Genomic DNA, 15,806 nt, shown 5'->3' with positions numbered 1-15,806 from the left:
AAAATAAATGATAAATACCTACATAAGTGGCCGGGCAAGGTATAGGATAATGGCCCCACTTTTGCAATTTTGCTGTTTTATCATTTCTACATCTCATTTGCTCAAAAACGCCAATTTTCTAGTTTAACCATTTAAATGCCATTCCAACTATTTAATAACTAAAAATTAATTATTAAATAATATTGTCATTTAATATATTTATTAATTAGACTAACCAAAGCCTCTTAATTAACAAATAAACCCTAGAAACTCTTTCTTCACAATTTTTCCCTTGCTTAGTGAAAATTCACAAACTAGACATAGTCTAATTTTAGAATTATAATACATTAATCAAAATCAATTAACTGAGTCTTACAAGCAGCATTATCTCAACTAGTATGGGGACTATGGGCCTATATATCCGAGCTTCCAATAAGCAGACCAAGAACTTACCAAGTAAATTCACTGACTTATTAATTCCTTGTTGCATCCACGCATAGATCTTGGAATTGCACTCTCAGCTATATAGAAAGCTCTATATGTTCCACCATATAGATACGCTATCAATTATCGATTGTTATAATCCCAATAATCAATGATTCTCTATAGATGATTTACATTGTGTAGGGATTAAATTACCGTTACACCCTTCAATGTATTTTATCCTTAGAACACTTAGCCCCGTATAAATGATATTTCAGCGAACTGAGTACTCAACCATTTATGTCTTTTTAGCCAAGCTCGAAGGAAATTATCATTTCACTTCTATTTGCTAGATAGAAGCTATAGATTCCATATCTATGTTTAGCGCTCCCACTCAATTGCACTACCATGTTCCCAAAATGTACGTATCACCCTGACCCAAAAGTAGGCTTAACTAATAAATCAAAGAACATGTGTAATACTCTTGAGATTGAACCTAACCATATCGGGATTAAGATCATTTGATCTAGGATCAACTAGGTGATATTGAATTGAATAGATATTACGGCAAGTTTAATATATCTGATTCAAAGTTCAATATCCGTCCCTTTCGATGCATACTCCATGCATCCAACCCAAGCTTTACTTTAACCAATGCCCTGGAAAGGACATAGCACTTATCCAAGGTGCAAGTAAACTATGTTGTAGATTGTCATATTAGTTAAACCCTCTGTGTACTAATAAATCTAGGAATATCTATTGAATCACATAATCTTGACTACTTTCCACTGTGCTGACGAAACAATAAAGAAGAACATAAATGTGATAAGGGTTCGGATGAATTTATAAATCAAATAAACAAGTAAATGATAACATGAACCAAATGAGACACAAATAAGTGAAAAATACTTATGTTTCTTTATTGATATTTAAAGGATAAAGATTACATTGAAATTGAGTTTTATTTAGGGCATAAAACCCAACATAATGTTCCTAGACAAAAAGTCATGGTACCTTGTTGTAGTGGAAGGGTTTCAAGGAACTCACTCTGTTATGACTTGGAAGACACTTGTGATTAAAATCTATTGTTAGTTTAAACATGTAATGGATAGTCAGAATAAGGAACTAAGAAGAAAAGCCAAGAGAACTATGGTTGAAACCATTCATATGGAGTAACTAAAGGTTTTCTATGACAAGGACAAGAAGGGAAATTTTGATAATAAGTCTATTCAATGGACTTAACAAAACTTCCTGGTCCTAGTGTAGTAGGTTTGAGATTATCTAAACCTATGGCTTGTGATATACCTGGTAATTTACTTACTCTAGTGCAAGCAACTTACTTTAGTAAGATGCTGGAGCAGTTTTCTAATGGGTATCTAAAGGAAGTCTTTTGGTTCATATATATAGATTTTATTTATCCAAGGAACAATTTCAACTATTCCAGAAAAGATAAAAGTCATGAAAGGAATTCCTTAAGAATTAACAGTGAGAGGTCTCATGTATGTTTTATAATGCATGAGACCAGACACCTGATGTTGAGTGAGAGTTTTGAGTAGGTATTAGTTTAATCTAAGAAAAGAACATTGGAAGACAATCAAGTAAATCTTAAGATCAAGGAGAGGAACTATATGTTAGTCGATAAGGGTGATATTTTAATACTCTTAGACTACACCAAATAAGGTTTCTAGACTTGCGTTAATGCTAGAAAGTCTACTGATGAGATGGTGATTACTCTGGGATAGAACAATGATTTTTTGGAGAAGTGTAAAAACTAATCCGGAGTCTCTAAACTCTACTAGTGAGACTGAATGTTAAAGCAACCAAGAAGACTACTAGATAATTATTTAGCCAATGGAAAGTTCTAAACAATTTTTGGTATTATTCTAGTAATGGATTAATTACAAGTGTTAGTTTCTGACCAACACAGATATAGTTGCCAATTAGTAAAGAATTCAGTATCATAAGAGGAGTAAACATATAGAAAGAAATTTCACAATACCAAGGATTTTGTGACTAAAGAGATGTAATGGTGGAGAAGGTTCGTACTAAATACAACCTGTCAGATCCTATTATGAAGACAATACTACATACAACACTTAATTTTGATATCAAGGTGTTGAGATTAATTGAAATGCACTTTTAGTTTTATATTAGTGCAAACGAGAGTTTGTTGTGTTTTCTGCCCTAAATAAAACCTATTTCAACATAATTAGATTTACTAATTAATAAAATATCAGAAATCATTTTATGTTGCATGGTTCACATGATTTATTTCATGATTATATGTTTAATGTATAAATTCTATTAAATCCAAAACATATAGTTATTCATGATTATAATGTTGTCAACACAGTGGAATATAATCATGATTATATGTTTTAAAGTTTAAGTCTCATGATTTGTCAGTACATTGGATTTAGACTGACATAATAATCAGCGATAAAGTTTACTTACACCTTGGATAAGTGTTATGTCTGTTCCAGGATATTGGCAAAGTATGCTAGTATCGAATGTATGGAGTATACATTGGATTGAGTCGATATTGAACTTGGATAAGATATCATAAACTTACTAATATATCTTTCTAAGTCAATATCATTGGTTGATCTTAGGCAGTAGATCTTAATCTTAAGATGGTTAGGTTCGATCTCAATTGTATTATTTATGTTCTTAGAGTTATTCGTGAAAGCTAACCAACGGTTCGCCTGGATACTTACATTTTGGCAACATGATAGTATAACTGAGTGGGAGCACTAATCATAGATTTGGAATCTATAGCTTATATAAGAATTTAGAAGCGAAACAATCATTTCCTTCGAGCTTGGCTTAATAGAGATTAATGATTGAGATCTCATTTCAGTAATTATATTAATTTATTGAAATATCATTTATAGTTAGCTAAGTGTTTTAAGGATAAAATACATTGAAAGGTAAAACGGTAAATTTATCCCTATTTGATATAGATTATCTATAGAGGATATTTGACTATTTGGATTAGAACGATGGATAATTCGTAGTGTATATATATCTTGGTACATGTAGAGTGTTCTATATAATTTAGAGTGCAATTCTGAATCTATAACGGCGCAAGGAGGAATTAATAAGTTAGAGAATTTACTTGGTAAATTCTAGATCTACTTATTGGAAGCTTGATTATATAGGCCCATGGTCCCCACACTAGTTGAGATAAGACTGCTGGCAAACTCAGTTTATTATTTTTAATTAATCAATTATAATTCTAAAATTAGACTATGTCTTATTTATGAATTTTCACTAAGCTATGGCTTAATTGTGAAGAAAAGAGGCTTTGTTGTTTATTTGTTAATTAAGAGACTTTGTTAAGTCTAATTAATAAATAAGATAAATGGAAATTTTATTTGATATTTAATTATAATTATTAAATAAATAATTTTGACATTTATAAGATTGAAATTAGAAAATATGCCTATTATTTAAAGAAGGATAAATGGTTAAAATAAAGTGGTAAAATTGTAACCAGTGAGGCCCATTAAGTGGTCGCCCACTAGAGTGTATTTTTGCCCATTATTTTATTCTTTTTTAATCCATATAATTAAATCCTAAATCCTAGTTGAAGTACTATAAAAGGAACACGATGCTCTCATTCTCATCCAACTCACTTCAACCAAACTAAACCTAGTTTTCTAACTCTATCGGACAACTAGTAGATGAGAGACTCTTTCATAGTGATTTCACCCCTCTTGTTATTCTTCATAAATCCTCAAGACTTTAGTGATATAGTACCATGGACACATATAGCAAGTTAAATACTTAATCATAGTGCGGAAGACCCTGGTTAACCAAATCGAATGAGAGAAGGAGATCCAGGCTCAGATCTTGTTATTACTCTACAGTAGAAAGGAACAAGGGTTAGAGATCTGAACAGAAGGAGTCATATTATTTTGTCGCCATCAATGTAAGGTTTTCTAAGCTCTTCCGTGTTTAATTTCATCGAATTAAAGAATTCATATTTAGGGTATTAACCAAAATACATGTTAGTAAATCTAGATCCTGGTAAAATAAGTTCCAACACAACTGAGTCAACTGTTGTTTTTGCTACTATGCCTGTTGCAATGTCATATGAAGCAGCTCCTGCTATTGCTACTCCTCCTCTAAAAAGAACCATGGGCGATCTACATCATATGAAAACTCGCGGAAAATTAGGAATACACAAGCAAGCAATTGAATCAGGTTATGATAGATAAAATTCTTGCTTTGACACAAAATGGCACCTATACTCTAGTTCCCTTACCTGAATGAATGACTCCAATAGGTTAGAAGTGGGTGTTTAGGAAAAAAGAAAACTCAGATGGCATACATTACAGGTACAAAGCTCGTCTTGTTGCAAAGGGTTTTCATCAATAACTTGGCTTTGATTTCACTATAACTTTTAGCCTGGTTGTTAAACCTGTTACTATTAAACTTGTTCTTATTCTAGCTTTCTCTCAAGGTTGGTCCATTAAGAAACTTGATGTTAACAATGCATATCTCAATGGAACACTCAAAAAGAAAATGTATATGGTTCAACCCCCAGGATTTGAAATCCCTTCTGCCCCTCACCTTGTTTGCAAACTGCACAAAGCCTAATATGGGCTCAAGCAAACACCTCGTGCAGATTCGACAAACTTCATTACCATCTCCTAGAACTTGGCTTTGTTTCCTCTAAGTCATATCACTCTATAAAGCACACTTCCAAATTTGGTACTATGGTGCTTGTTTATGTTAATGATATCTTAGTCACTGGCAGCAACACGACAGTTATCACCAATCTTATAACAGCTCTTAACAATGAATTCTCTCTCAAAGACATTGGTGATCTACACTACTTTCTTGGAGTTGAGGTCAAATAAACTCCTTGTTTACACTTGTCTCAAGCCAAATACATTTGAGACTTGCTTTTAAAGTTCAAATGTGTGATGCTAAATCTGCTCCCACTTCTATGACAAGTGGTATTCGTCTCTCATCATATGGTAGCGTGAACGAGTTTAAGATCCCCAGTTATACCAATCAATTGTAAGAGCTCTTTAGTATTTTCGCATCACTAGACAAGTGATCTTATTCAACGTCAATAAAGTTTGCCAATTCATGCATAATTATCTCCTTTCACACTAGTTAGTTGAGAAATGCATCATAAGATACCTTAGTGGCACTATTACTCATGGTTTGCATCTCAAAAAGCCTATTCTGTTGGGTTTTATGCCCTAAATAAAACCCCAATTCAATGTAATCCGTATTATTCAATATCAATAAAGAAACAAAAGTATTTTTCATTCATTTGTGTAATTTTTGGTTCACATTATCAATTACTTGTTAATTTGATTTATAAATTCATCCAAACCCTTTTCACATTTATATTCTTGTTTATTGTGTCGTCATCACAATGGAAAGTAATCAAGATTGTGTGAATAAAGATTCCTAGATTTATCAGAACACTGGGTTTTACTGATGTGACAATCTACAACATACTTTACTTGCATAAATGCTATGTTCTTTCCAGAACATATGTCAGAGTAAAGCTTAAGTTGGATGCATGGAGTATGCATCGGAAGGAACCGATATTGAACTTTGATATAGATTTATTAAACTTGCCGTAATATCTATTCAATTCAATGTCACCTAGTTGATCCTAGATCAAATGATCTTAATCCTGATATGATTAGGTTCAATCTCAAGAGTGTTATTCGTGTTCTTTGATTTGTTAGTTAAGTCTACTTTTGGGTCAGGGTGATACGTACATTTTGGAAACATGATAGTGCAATTGAGTGGGAGCGCTAACATAAATATGGAATCTATAGCTTCTATTTGGCGAATAGAAAGTAAAAGATGATTTCCTTCGAGCTTGGCCAAACAGAGATAAATGGTTGAATATTCATTTCACTCAGCTGAAATATCATTTATACAGGGCTAAGTGTTTTAAGGATAAAACACATTGAAGGGTGTTACGGTAATTTTAGTCCCTATTCAATGTAGATAATCTATATAGAGGATCATTGATCAAATTAGGATTATAACAATGGATAATTAATAGCGTGTCTATATGGTGGAACATATAGAGCGTTTTATATAGCTGAGAGTGCAATTCTGAGTTCTATGCGTGGATGCAACAAAGAATTAATAAGTCAGTGAACTTAAGTGGTAAGTTCTTGATCTGCTTATTGGAAGCTTGGATATATAGGCCCATGGTCCCCACACTAGTTGAGACAATACTACTTGTAAGACTCACTTGATTGATTTTGATTAATCATTTATAATTCTAAAATTAGACTATGTCTAGTTTGTGAATTTTTCACTAAGCAAGGGAAAATTTTTAAAGAAAGAGTTTCTAGGGTATATTTGTTAATTAAGAGACTTTGGCTAGTCTAATTAATAAATATATTAAATGACAATATTATTTAATAATTAATTTTAATTATTAAATGGTTGAAATTGGCATTTGAATGATTGAATTGGAAAATTGGCGTTTTTGAGAAAATGAGATGTAGAAATGATAAAACAGCAAATTGCAAAAGTGGGGCCCATATCCACAAGCCTTGGCCGACCACTTATGTATGTTTTACCATTTAATATTTTCATTATTTTAATGCCAAATAATTCAAACCTAACCCTAGGTGGCATACTATAAATAGGTAGTGATGGCTTCGGAAAAAGATGATGCATCTTATTCCTTTCAGAGAAAAACCTAAGTGCCTTCTACCTAACCTAGCCGCCACTTATATTTCTTTATTCTTCATTATTGATTCGAACCCCTTGAGTGAATGAGTAGTGCCCACACACATCAAGTGGTACCTCAATCATAGTGTGGAAGATCATGAAGAATTCAGATTCAACAAGAAGAACATTCGGACTCAGATCTTGATAATACTCTGTGACAGAAAGGATTCAAGGGTTAGAGATCTGAGTGGAAGGAGACATATCATTCCGCTGCAATCACTGTAAGGTTTCTCATACTTTATATGTGTTTATTACATATCGTTTTAGAAGTTCATATTTAGGATGTTAAACAACATACTTGTGAGTATATCTAAGATCCTGGTAAAATAATTCCAACAACTGGCCTCAGAGCCATGGTAATTGATTTTCTTGCAAGAAATTTGAACTTAAAACGATTTGGGTGTGATTCGGATGGTTTCATGGTAGTCTATGTGTTGTATGATGATTGATTGATGTTTGTGAGATTTTGTGAAAAATAATTGAATTTTCGTTTCTGGAATTATTTTTATTGGATAGTTTGGAAAAAATTAAGCAATTTACTTTTTTACAGAACTTAATTTCGATTTTATTTGAATTAGTTATGAATTTTTGAAAATCAGAAAATATCAAGGTGACATCGCTCACCCCACGCGCGCGGATCCTTGGATTTCTCGGTCGTGTGCGGGTTCGGAGAGTCTTTTGTCTAAGATTTCTCGGTTTGAAGGCACCAAGGGTGTCTGGAGCATGGGCTACGCGTGCGGAAATGCCCCTAGCAGCATCCGTGGGCGTGTTTTTACTTTATTTATGTATTACTTTTGAAATTAATATTTTAAATTAAATAAATCCTACATCCAACTATCCAAATTTTACTTGTTGCGGGAGTATGTATTTTAGCTTGTGTGTAAGTTTTATAAAACCTATTATTGCTTGATCTAAATCTCCATGGTTAATTTGTTGACAGATCCAAATATCTGATTTTAACCCATGGTTCAATTGTCAATAGGTCAAGTAAATAAGTTGTAACAGGTAAATTTTACAATCTTCTTTCATCTGTGTATGACCTAGTAACAAGATAGGATCCATCCAAATCTTGTGCCTGTGTGAGCCTATATGTTTACTTTTGTTATAGATGTATATAGGTTGTTGTTGCTAAATAAAATGTCACACCATGATAGATTTTATTTAGGCCCATTTAGTTTTTGGGCCTATTCAATTAGTAACAGTTGTTCATTTTAAGGTTAAATTCCTCTATTTTGGGTCTTGTGTGAGAGTTGGGGGCCAATAGAAGTGGGTACGACATACTGAACCCAGCTCCCCCTCACATGAACTACCCCAATTGTGAGGGCCCATTCGCCTGATTTGGATAACTGTGCTAGGTTAATTAAATTAGTTTAAACTAATAAAATTGATTAGCAACATAATTAATTTCAAAGTAAATATAATTAATTTTCTATTCGTATATTTTGAAATTAATTTAAGAAAAACACACTTAGTTTAATAAATTTATTTCTAGATAAGCTATATGTATTTTTCTTGTATTTAATTAAATATAGAATTTTAACTAATTAGATTCTTCTGAAGCTTAATTTTATATATTCCTGTTTAAGTTGAAAATTGGTTATTTCTAACTAATTTTTTTTATCAACTTAAATTTTGAATATTTTTTTTTGAATTTTAATTTAAGTTGTAAATTAGTTATTATAACTAATTTTGGATCAACTTGAATTTGATATCTTTCAAAATTAAGTTGAAGAATTCTAGGAATTGGTTATTGAAGATTCTTTAGATATTTTTTAAGTTGATATTTCCTTTAAATATGGATAAACTTAAAATGGAATATTTTTAAATTAAGTGGTTAAAACTTATTCTGATATTTAATTAAATTTTATTTGAAAAATATTTAAGTTGGATATTTTAGATTTTTTTTATATCTTTAACAACTTAAATAAGATATTTTTCAAATTTTATTTTATTATATTTTAATTATATATTTAATTTCGAATTTATTTTCGAAAATTAAATAATTGAAATTTAATTGAAGTTGGAAATTTTTTTGAACCAACCTTAACTTATAATTTTCATTATTAAAATATAGATTAAAATAAATGATTAAATAAAATACATATTTCTTTTAAATAATGAACTTTAATCAAAAGACATTCGATCTCAATTGTTGGTCTTACAATAGTTAAATATTTTCAATATAACCTCGAGACGCTAGACTTCGTCCCCCTTATGGATGGTTATTCGTTGAAAGCATTTAACACCTTAAGATCTCATTTGTTAAGTGTTTTGTAAGTTTTCGTCTCTGTTAGACTCTCCCCTACGGTGACTACTTAGAGATAAACTTATAAAACATGAAACAATGGTGGAAGCTCATAAAATGAGAATAAGCTTGACTCTCGCCTACCGGGACAACGGTGGATTCTCATTTTGATTGAATAAAAGGTAGCTAAAATGGTTTTATTTTAGATGAGTTGACTACTCTATTCAACTAATGTTATCTTTGACTCTCGCCTACCGGGACACTGTATTTCATTATGTTGGAAACCTTAGAAAATAAAATATGTTAGAGTTTTAGTATTTTTTACAAACATATCTGATTACTTGTTATTTTCTGAACTTGTGTATGAATTTTGAACCAAAAACTTACTTCTGTTTATTGATATTTGTAGTGCCGAAATGTACAGCCCACATCCCAGCACTCATCTAGAAATTGCCTTTAGGAATGAACTTGAAGATGTGAAAAAGACTCGTGGTCAGAGTAATACTTCACATGTGCTCATGATGAACATGAAATTCCAGAAAGTAGATAAGCTGGGAATTGTTCACTCTGAAGAGCAAATAGTTCATAGCTCCATCAATCCTACTAATTCAAGCTCAGTTGATAAGATTAGAGAAAGTGATTCCACTTCTTCAAATTATACTTCACAACAAATAGAACCAGCAATAACAACAATTCGAAAACAATTAAGCAGTGATGCTTTAGTCTTCGAATCATGTGTTTTAGAGAATGATAAATCCATTTGGATTCTTGATTCTAGGTCTACAAACCATGTAAGTTGTTCATTGCAATTGCTTGAAAAATGGAATTATTTGAAATTCGGAGAGTTGAAACTTAAGGTTGGTAATGGCGAAATGGTATCGGTTAGAGCTAGAGGAAAAGCCAAACTCATGTTTCAAAGCAGAATTTTGGAACTAGACAATGTCTTATACATTCCAAATTTTAGTAGAAACTTGATTTCTGTTTCATTCTTATAATTGCAACAATAAAAATTAGATTTTTCGAGTTCTCGTTCTACCATTTCTCGAAATGACATTCATATTTGTGTTGCATCCATGGAACAAGGGCTTTATTGTAATTCCCGGAATTAAGAAAAGAATTAGCAAAACCCTAACTAGATAATTATGTATAATTGAGGAATTGTATTATTATATAGTTCAATATATGCAATTTTATATGAATTTTAATATATTAAAGACCCTGTTGGTGAGCCAGAGGCATTTTGGTAATTATGACCCGAGAAGGATAAAATGATAAAATTAATTTAATTACGTGCTTAATAGAAGTATATTATTATATAGTATGCCTGTGTTGTCTTTTCAAGTGTGTTCTGACAGGTTGGCGCGGTATAGTCACATCCGGGAATTTCGGGCCCGAAATGTAAATTGGATTGATTTAATTGGCATTTTATTTGATGAGTGATAATCTAAAATTTATTTGAAATTAATTGAGTATTGAATGACTATTTTACCCTTGTGAGGGTGTATGTGGGTATTTAAGCCCTAAGGGCATTTTGGTCATTTGACCCCTAAGTACTATGTTTGGAAAATGTAATTTTTGAGGAAATGAAATGTAATTTTCTGGTGGCTTCTCCCTCTCAACTGAACCCTCTCCCTCTCTTTTACCCCTTTTGATTTTCAAGCTTGATTTGTGAGAAATTAGCTTGATTTGGAAGCTTGATTTGTGTTGGAAGCTTGGAGCTTGTTTGAGCAAGAGATTGAGGTAGTTTCTAGCTGAAATTATATGAGTTGTTTGTTGAATTCATGGCTGAGATATGGTGATAAAAGCATGCTTGAGATTGTTTGTTCTTGGTGTTGCATGCTTAGTGAATTGGATGTTTAAGCTTGTTAATCTCTTGATTTGTGTTGGATTGAGCTTAGAGTATGATTCTAGGTTGTTTTTCAGGCTTAAATCTAATTTTTACTTATTGTTTTACTGCTGGAAAATATTTGGTTGTTGTTGATGAAGCTCTTATTCAAGAGCTTGATGTTGCCATGAACATGCTTGAATTCTATAATTTTTTTATGCAATCTAAATGGAGGGTTTAATTGCTGGATTTTAATGCTTGATAATGTATTTTAAATCCTTAGTGTTTGCTAGCTGCTGTAAGTGGTAAATTGAGAATTTGGTTGTGAAAAGCAAGCTTGATTTCATGGAACTCAAGCTTGGTGCTTTAATGGCACTTTTTGATTCTTAGTGAAATTATTGTGTTTAAGTTGTGGAATATGTTTATTATGACATATAATGATGCTATGGAAAGTTTTGTAGTGTTTACGGAAGATTTGAGTGAGTTTTGGGGGTGTAAAGATTGAAAAATTTCGTGTTCTCTGCCCAGACAACCAGAATTCCGGTTGGTTCGTATCGCTCCAACCGAATTAGGTTGGAGTTCATCGAGAAATGCTGAATTTTGTTTTGGCCATAACTTTTGACTCGGGACTCCGTTTTGGGAGTTCTTTATACCGTTGGAAAGCTCTTTTCAAGCTCTATGTGATTATCTGTGATTTGAATGCCAATATTATATTTTTGTGGAAGTAGATTTAGGGATTAACCCTATTTGTGTAGATCCTGGTATTGTGACTAGGATTACCGGCACCTGGTCAGGAGCACCCGGGGATTTGGAATCTCTACTATTGCGGGACATCAGGTAAGACAGTGATTAGCACGTAGAGTATGCGCAGTGGTGCTTATATTGAGAATGATATGCATGAATGTTTAGTAACCGGGATTAGGGTTATTACCCTAATAGGAACGGTCTAATAGCCTAGGGTTATTACCGTAGTGATATATGTGTATAAATGCCATGCCATGTTAATTGAAATGAGATTTAGGGATTATGCTCTCAGGGCATAATCAGGTTGGACTCGGTACTCATAACCGAGATGAACCACTTTTAAGGCCTTAATGTAAATAGACGTGTGAGAGCAACACGTGGGTCTACGTTATGTAGATTTAAATTGATGTGCGAGCGCAACACATAGGTCTACGCCACGTAGACATAAATGGGCATGTTGGTATAATAATCAGGTCTCTGTCATACAGACGTATGTGAATGACATATCTATTAAATAGTATGATGAGCATATTATATTGTTGTGATTTATACTGTCTTGCTGGGCTTGGCTCACGGGTGCTCTACTGTCCAGGAAAGGGTAAGTCAGTGGCTGATCAACCATGAGTTTGAGGAGCAAGACGAAGAATGTACATGTTCAAGCCATATCAGACCAAGCAGGTTAAGGGTCTATCAGTGATGAACTTTTGAATTCTATTTTTCCGTTTAGGTCGGCTAGAAAGAAATGACTTGTAATAGCATTTGTAAATATTTTTGGGATCCCAACTATTTTAAAAGTTTAAATATATTACAAGTTTATTTTCATTTTGTTTAATATAAAAGTTTAAATTCTACGCTATTTTAATTAGTAATCCCGATTAGGGGATTAGGGTTTCATAAGTATTTTGGGTAGCATGCCTAATTATTTAGGGCGTTACAATTTGGTATCAGAGCGCCAAGGTTTTTAAACTTCTTATAGACCGACCGAACATGTACATTCGTCGTCAGAGATAAGCTCGACTCATGGTGCAGTAAGTATTGAGAGTAAATACTTGACTGTATGTGTGATCATCTGTTTACCGCTTTCCATTTTAGGCTGTATGCAGGCATCTAGAGTATGTATGTGTTATGTGATGCCATGCAATAAATGTTATTTGTTTATCTAAATATGTATGAGGTAAATAGATGAGTTAGGGTTTAAGGCATTAAGTGCGTAAGTGTGGTATTGGTGCTTAACTCGCTGGGGTTGTTGATTACATGGGTACTAGTAATGGACCCTCCGCAATCATCCAGACCACAGGGCGAGCAAGTAGAGCCCGGGGTTACCCGAACCAATCCACCAGCACCGCCTCCACCTCCGCAGAATCCGGGGGATAATGCGGGGCTGTTAATGCTAATCCTCCTGCTGACTGGCAGCAGATGTTTCATGAAATGCGAAGTGTCATACTTCATCAAGAGGAAGAGTTGCAACGTTTAAGGCAACAAGCTTCCCCAGTCAATCAAGGGTTACAACCAGCTCCTGTGCCAGTGGTGGGTAACCAAGGGTATATTATGCCGCACCGGGACTCTGTGTTCGAGCGGTTTGTGAAGCTGCAACCTCTGAATTTTCTGGGAGGCATTGATATTATTAAGGCCGATCAGTGGATGAGCACTGTTACCCGTATCCTCGATAATATGGGCGTGACGGGAACTGAGAGGGTGAATTGTGCGGCCTTTATGTTTCAAGATCATGCTCGCGTCTGGTGGGATATAGTCAATCAAACTCGAAATGTCAGTGTGATGACATGGGAAGAGTTCAAGAAACTTTTTGAAGAAAAGTTTTATAACGTTGCAGTAAGGACTTCACACCAAGAAGATTTTGTGAAGTTGACTCAGGGGAAAATGTCTGTGGCCGAGTATACTCTGGAATTCGATCGGTAATCTGAATTTGCTGGTGATCTGGTGCCTACAGATTTCACCAGAAAGCAGAAGTATGTTCGAGGACTGAATTCTACGATCAGTCGGGACTTGAAGATTACCACATCACATGACACTCTGTATAAGATAGTGGTAGACTTGGCCTTAATTGCTGAGGAGGCCGAGCAGCAAGTAATGAAAGAGTAGGCTGCAAAGGATGCCGTCATGGCATCAAACCCTCCTGCTGGTGATAATATCAGTAAGGGGACCGACAGTGGCAACCCTGAGCACAAACGGAAGGTTGAGGCTTCCAGAGCATCAGGGGGAAATAGAAAGTTTCGGGGAAACAGAGGCGGCCGTCAGGGTTGCGGGTCCTCATTCCGATCATATCCAGAATGTCCTAAATGCGAGAAGCATAATCCTGGTGTGTGTCGAGCCAAGGCATGTTTCCATTGTGGCATGGTTGGCCACTTTATCAGAGATTGTCCCCAAGCTAAGAGAGAAGAGCCTAAGAAGAATGTTGCTCAGAACCCAGGCCAACTTTTTACTATAACTCAGGCAGATGCTGATGCTAGTCCGTCAGTTGTGACAGGTCAGTTATATATTAATGGTTGTGCACATACTGTGTTATTTGATTCGGGAGCTACTCATTCATATGTATCGAGTAGAGTGATGGAGAGTTTTCATAAGCCATGTGATATTTATGCTTCGGGGTTTGGAACCCTGTTACCCTCGGGAGACCTAATAGTATCCACAAGGTGGATTCAGTCCTTATCTTTTTGGATTGACGGTTGTGAGTTGACCGCCAACCTAATTGAATTGCAATTATCTGATTTTGACATAATCCAGGGAATGGATTTTCTGTCTAAGTATAGAGCGATGATTGACTGTAAACGGAAGACGGTGGTGTTTGAGCTCGACAGTACTAACCCAGCGGTGTTCGTGGGTAAGGTTCAGGCGACACGCATACCGAGAATATCACTATTGAAAGCTAAAGACCTGATGGATAGAGGTTGACTGGGGTTCATAGTTAATGCAGTGGACACCACCCAACCTGTGGCATCAGGGCCTGAGGATACGAGATTGGTATGCAAGTTCCTTGATGTCTTTCCAGAAGATTTGCCGGGATTGCCACCTGTTCGGGAAATTGAATTTGTTATTGAATTGGCTCCGGGAGTGGATCCAGTGTCTAAAGTGTTGGAATTATTTTACCAGGATCTAAGATCTACTCACAAGTATGTTGATTTAACAACCTAAATATGAACTTCTAAAACGATAATAAATTAAACACATATAAAGTTAAGAAACCTTACATTGGGTGCAGCGGAATAATATGTCTCCTCCCACTCAGATCTCTAACCCTTGATTCCTTTCTGTCGCAGAATATAATCAAGATCTGAGCCCGAATGTCCTTCTTTGTTGACTCTGAATTCTACATAGCCTTCCTCACTATGATTGAGGTATTACTTGATGTGTGTGGGCACTACTCTATCACTTAGAGGGATTTCAAAAAACAGAGAAGAAAGTGAGAGAGAGAGAGTGGCGGCTTCAAGAGTGTTTTTGAGTGAAGGAAAATAATGCTGTAAAGTCTGTAAAACCTGAAGCCTTTACCTTCTATTTATAGAAGACCACATAGGGTTAGGGTTGAATTACTTCTCATTAAGAAATGAAAAATAAATGTGAAAAAAGAAGCAGAGGTGGCCGGCCATAGCATTGTGAAAACAAGCCTTCCACTTTTCCAACTTTCCTATTTCATCATTTCAAGTTTCCCATTTTCTCAAAATTGCCAATTCTCTCTTTCAACCACATAAATGTCAAATCTAATTATTTAATAATTATAATTAATTATCAAATAATATATTGTCATTTATTTTATTTATTAATAAAACTAATCAAAGTTTCCCAATTAATAAATATACCCTTTAAACTCTCTATTTACTCTTTTACCCTTAATAAGTGATAAATTCA

The sequence above is a fragment of the Cannabis sativa genome, chromosome 2 (genome assembly GCF_029168945.1).
Source record: "Cannabis sativa cultivar Pink pepper isolate KNU-18-1 chromosome 2, ASM2916894v1, whole genome shotgun sequence".
NCBI lineage: Eukaryota > Viridiplantae > Streptophyta > Magnoliopsida > Rosales > Cannabaceae > Cannabis > Cannabis sativa.
This window is presented reverse-complemented; position numbering follows the sequence as displayed.